The sequence below is a fragment of the Triticum urartu genome, chromosome 1A, assembly GCF_056163025.1.
Source record: "Triticum urartu cultivar PI428250 chromosome 1A, HENAU_Tu73, whole genome shotgun sequence".
NCBI lineage: Eukaryota > Viridiplantae > Streptophyta > Magnoliopsida > Poales > Poaceae > Triticum > Triticum urartu.
Window position 1 is genome coordinate 308,462,087 of NC_141873.1, and position 5,631 is coordinate 308,467,717.

The 5,631-nt window shown below is 49.2% G+C and overlaps 1 pseudogene; it reads left to right on the forward strand.

The window, feature by feature from the left end:
• The first annotated feature begins 2,337 nt into the window (after nt 1-2,337).
• Nucleotides 2,338-3,084, forward strand: LOC125529790 (putative ripening-related protein 6 pseudogene; annotated as a pseudogene).
• The last annotated feature ends 2,547 nt before the right edge of the window (nt 3,085-5,631 follow it).

Sequence of the window (5,631 nt, forward strand, 5' to 3'; positions counted from 1 at the left end):
GTGACGTCCGAGATCTCATCCGGGACTCCGAACAACATTCGGTAACCGCATACATACTTTCCCTATAACCCTAGCGTCATCGAAGCTTAAGTGTGTAGACCCTACGGGTTCGGGAACCATGCAGACATGACCGAGACACCTTTCCGGCCAATAATCAACAGCGGGATCTGGATACCCATGTTGGCTCCCACATGTTCCACGATGATCTCATCGGATGAACCATGATGTCAAGGACTTAATCAATCCCGTATACAATTCCCTTTGTCTAGCGGTACGATACTTGCCCAAGATTCGATCGTCGGTATCCCGATACCTTGTTCAATCTCGTTACTGACAAGTCTCTTTACTCGTTCCGTAACACATCATCCCGTGATCAACTCCTTGGTCACATTGTGCACATTATGATGATGTCCTACCGAGTGGGCCCAGAGATACCTCTCCGTTTACACGGAGTGACAAATCCCAGTCTCGATTCGTGCCAACCCAACAGACACTTTCGGAGATACCTGTAGTGAACCTTTATAGCCACCCAGTTACGTTGTGACGTTTGGCACACCCAAAGCACTCCTACGGTATCCGGGAGTTGCACAATCTCATGGTCTAAGGAAGTGATACTTGACATTAGAAAAGCTTTAGCATACGAACTACACGATCTTTGTGCTAGGCTTAGGATTGGGTCTTGTCCATCACATCATTCTCCTAATGATGTGATCCCGTTATCAACGACATCCAATGTCCATGGTTAGGAAACCGTAACCATCTATTGATCAACGAGCTAGTCAACTAGAGGCTTACTAGAGACATGGTGCTGTCTATGTATCCACACATGTATCTGAGTTTTCTATCAATACAATTTTAGCATGGATAATAAACGATTATCATGAACAAGGAAATATAATAATAACCAATTTATTATTGCCTCTAGGGCATATTTCCAACATTTTTCGGTCGGACCGGCTGTCCGGTCCGTTTTTAAACTATGCTGTCAAGTTGCCTTATGTGCAGTTTGTCACAAATATGTATTATGCAATTCTTTTTGCTAATGACGCATGCATTATGGTGGTTTTGTAGATTTCACTCGGGATTTTCGGAAGGAGCGTAACCCGTGTGTCTTCCCAACATGTTTACATGCAGCCGTGAGAAGTGGCCCTCCTAGAGCATGACAACTTAGGTCATTGTGGTTTGGCTTTGTCTATTTATTGTTCATTGTTTTTGATACAGCTGACCATTCATGCCAAATGGTTGGCTATGTCTATTTAGGATGCTTTTTTTTTGGCTCAAGAGATGTTTGAGTAGTAGCTATTGCATTCTGGAGTAGTTTTTTTTTTGACAAAATGCAGGCAGGTCGCTGCTTTCATTCATTAAGAAGGGGAGTGCCTCAAGATAAGGCAAAAAGTGCTAGTTACAGAGTTACTGTGCAAGGTGAAAGAAAGGAAAGAGAAAAAGGAAATTACATTGCCAGAAACACTCTCTTAACCATGATCTCCCAGCCACTGTGCACCCTTGAGGCCAGCAGTCCACCAAGTGCGCAGCTCGAGTACAATTCGATCACAAATATTCAAAAAGGGGGAAAATTTATGATTGAAGATGCGATCATTTCGTTCTTTCCAAATGCCCCACCAAATAGCCATCATTTTGGAGTAGTTTGTTTTCTTGCTTATGTGCAAGCTGAGGTTGTTGAATTTTTTCTTCGAAAATCCTATTCTCCCGTTCTCCCTTCCATGAATTGCAAGCTCTCGCGTGTCCAATGTGTATCGTAGTTTTTGGTGTAACATCCCTAAGACGGCTCACGTGATTATTAAACAACAGTTACACATTGGACTCACCAACAACTACCATACACTTGACTCTCTTATCTAGTAGTATTAATGTATTATCGTAGTACCTGACGATTAATCCGCTTGGATCCTGTAATTTCCTTTCCCTGGAGAAGTAAAATTTGGTACGATCTCTCTGCCAAGAGCGACCTGCTCTGTTCTGTCCTCGGTTATTACCGCTGTAACACCAGCGACACCACGTAATCCAAACGAACTCTTCTCTACAATTCAGTTGTCCTCTAACTCAGCCATTTTTGTTATGTATCGAGTACACCGAGCGAGTATCCTACTCAGCAAAACTCCTTGCACTCATCTATCTACACAAAACGACTGTTTTGGGGTCTCTTACCCGACAGGTTAGGAGCTACACAAATGCCGCCATGCCCATGCACACGTGTGACTAATTAAGTACGGTGCATCCCGTGCTTGTCCTGCAGCTGATTCTCGCGCCTGCGCCTATATATAAACTCCTCGAAGCAGCTTGATCAGAACCAAGTACGCACGCCAAGTCAAGTGCAAAGCTAGGCTAGCAAATACTTGAGCAGGCAGGAGGTTTAGCAATGGCGATCGCCAAGCTTGTAGTCGTGGGCATGGCCATCCTTGTAATCCTGCTGCAGGTGTCGACGTGCGCCGTGGCCCGGCACCACGCCAAGCCGGACCCGTGCGCCAGCGAGGACGACTCCGTGCCGGGCATGCTGCACAAGCACAAGCACAAGAAGCCCCACTGCCCCTCGCCGGGCGGCACCGGTGGTGGCGGCGGCGGCGGCGGCACCCCAGGCGTGATGACGGTGAACGGCTTCGAGAAGGGCCAGGAGGGCGGCCCGCCGTCGGAGTGCGACGGCAAGTTTCACAGCAACAAGGAAATGATCGTGGCGCTGTCGACGAGGTGGTACGCGGGCGGACGCCGGTGTGGCAAGATGATCAACATCACCAGCAAGAAGAACGGGCGCACCGTGCAGGCCAAGGTGGTGGACGAGTGCGACTCCAACCACGGCTGCAAGACCAACATCGTGGACACCTCCGAGGCCGTGTGGAAGGCGCTCGGGCTCGACAGCAACATCGGCGAGGTGCCCGTCACATGGTCCGACGCCTGACACCATGTATTCCCCGGCCATGGATTCCAGGTTGCTCGAAGCCAGTCACGTACGGTGTGCGTGGGAAAGTTCTCTAGCTGTTTCCTCGCCCTGGGTACGTACGTATGTATACGTTTGAAGCGCGAGTGTCGTTGTCAACCTCGACGGGTAGGTAGCTTGTCGAGTAGTTACTTCGTATAATAACAGAATAAAACTACCTCTGTGGATGGTAGCGCGGGTTTATCTTGGTACTCCTACTAAGATCCACGCGTGTGTACGTGTCGGTGTGAGTCTCAGTTTACTATCGCTGTTTCCTGTTGTGGAATATGCTATATCCCATATTTCACGGTAAGAGATCGCTAACCAGGCCTGTCGCCTGGTATGGAATATGCTATATCGTAATCATATACTCCGTATGTTGTAATTGTACTACGTTTACTACTTGTATATATATTACTCCTATGTATAAATAATGTTGCAGTATCTGTCTTCTTATTCGAGGGCGAGAGTACCCTCCGCATCGTCCATTTTCACGTGGCGTGCTGCGAGGTCTTTCAGGGGCTCTATGTGCCATCCGAGCTGTCCGGACAGCCCCACCCGGACGACCCGCCTCGGAGCTCCATGACGGGTGGATCGCGGGCGCGCGCTCGGGGCAACCGTCATGGGTCGGTTTCGGCCGCGCCCGCATGCGCCCTCTAGCCCCCCTCCCCCCCCTCTCACGCTGGACAAGCCAACCCAACCCGTCTGTCGGCGTCTTCAACCTACGTCGGGCAGGTTCGATCGCGACGGGCGGGTCGCGTGTGTGTTTCGCCCGCATGAGCCAGGACCAAATGTCGACATTGTCGCTTGCGCCGATCTAGTTCAGCCGCAATAGGAGGTGGTGCATCACACCTGCCTACGCCGCATATGGGGGCGTGCATCGCGCCCTTGTGGGGCCAGGCGGTCAGGTTTCGTTGTCCTGTAAGCGCCTTTTGTCTCCGGTTGGGGGTCCAACTCATGGACCTTGGGTTGGCATGGCCCCGTGCGCAACGGGCCAGCCGGACCCACCTGTCAGTGTCATCGCTTTGCGCCGGGCTAGTACAGTCGCGACAGGCGGGGCGTGCGTCGCCCCTGCCGGCTCGCGTGTAGAGGCATGCATCACGGCCCCTAGGGCTAGACAAACATGTTTTGTTCGCCTATCAGCGCCTTCATCTCTAGTTGGGCTCTAGTTGGGTGGTCGGACTCACGGGCCTTGTGTTGCCATGGCCCCATGCGCGACGGGCCAGCTATGCCCGCCTGTCAGCATCTTCGCCCCTTGTCAGGCTAGTTCATTCACGATAGGCCGGCCATGCATGCCGCCCCTGACACTGACTCGTGGGCAGGGGCCCTTTCTGTTGGGGTGGTTCGCTCTTGCCAGCTGAGTAAGTTTGTTTGAGTCGAGCATGCCCGTGCCGCCGGCTATGTGTTCTATCATCGTTTAACGGACCAGGTCGTCAAGCCTAGCTTGTGCTAGCCGGTGTGTGTCGAGTCGGTCTGTTTCGTGGTCATTTTCGTCTTTTCCTTAAGATGATTGCGTTTTTTATAAGTTCGTTGTTTTATGCCGCACATCGGACGTTGTGTGCACTGGCTTGACCTAGTTGGTAGCCATCAGGATCTTGAGGCAGATGTTCTCCAATGTGACCGCGGGCAGTCGGAGTGCCGCTATTGCGTGGGAGAGGTCGTCGCCACGGAGGCAGGTGATGGAGGTGGACAGCGTATTGCCTAGGTGTGTGGTCCGCAGAAATTTTCCACAACTTTTATCCACTTAGGAGTAACTAGGGAAATGGCCATTAAGGAGTTTCTTTTGGACAATGCATCTGCCACAATATTTTATTTTCCTTTCTTGTATTCCAGGTGGAAATTAAATTCCAGTAGCTTCAACATTGGTTTTTGTTGAATATTGTAGGATATCCTTTGGTCTATCATGAATTTCAGGCTTTGATGGTCAGTTCTAATGATCAATTCATTGCCAAGGAAATACCGTCGGCACCTTTTTAACGCCTCAATTATTGCTAGGGCCTCCTTTCCATAGGTAGATAAGTGCAACATTTCTTGGGCATAAGCTAGAGTTGTAGTATGCTACAGATCTCCCCCTCTACATCATGATTGCTCCCAGACCAGTACGTGAAGCATTTGTTTCTAACACAAAAGGCTCTGGGAAATCGGGTATAGCCAATGTGGGCACATATGTGAAAGCTACTTTGAGTTGTTGAAATATTGTCCCTTGTGTTTCGGTCCAGCAAAATTGCTCTATCTTCAACACATCATGGAGGGCCTAGCAATGGTGCCGAAATCCTTAACAAATCTTCTGTAATAGCCACAATGACCAAGAAATGCCCTTAACCTAGTGGCAATGGTTGGTGTAGGCCAGTCAGTTGTAGCAACAACCTTTGAGGGGTCAGTAGTAACCCATCAGCAGAAATTATGTGTCCAAGGTACTCAATTTGGGGCATTGCAAACACACATTTTGAAAAGCTGGCAAATAGCTTGTGTTCTTTGAGAAGGTTCAAAACAATATATAGATGTTCCACATGTTCTTCATGTGTGTTGCTGAAAACCAAGATATCATAAAAATAACAATATGAATTTCCTTACACATCTGCAAAGATGTTGTTCATCAGGGATTGAAAGGTTCCAGAGGCATTAGTTAGCCCAAAGGGCATGACTAGGAACTCATACTACCCAAAGTAGGTTCTAAATCTAGTTTTAGGGATAGCCTTTTC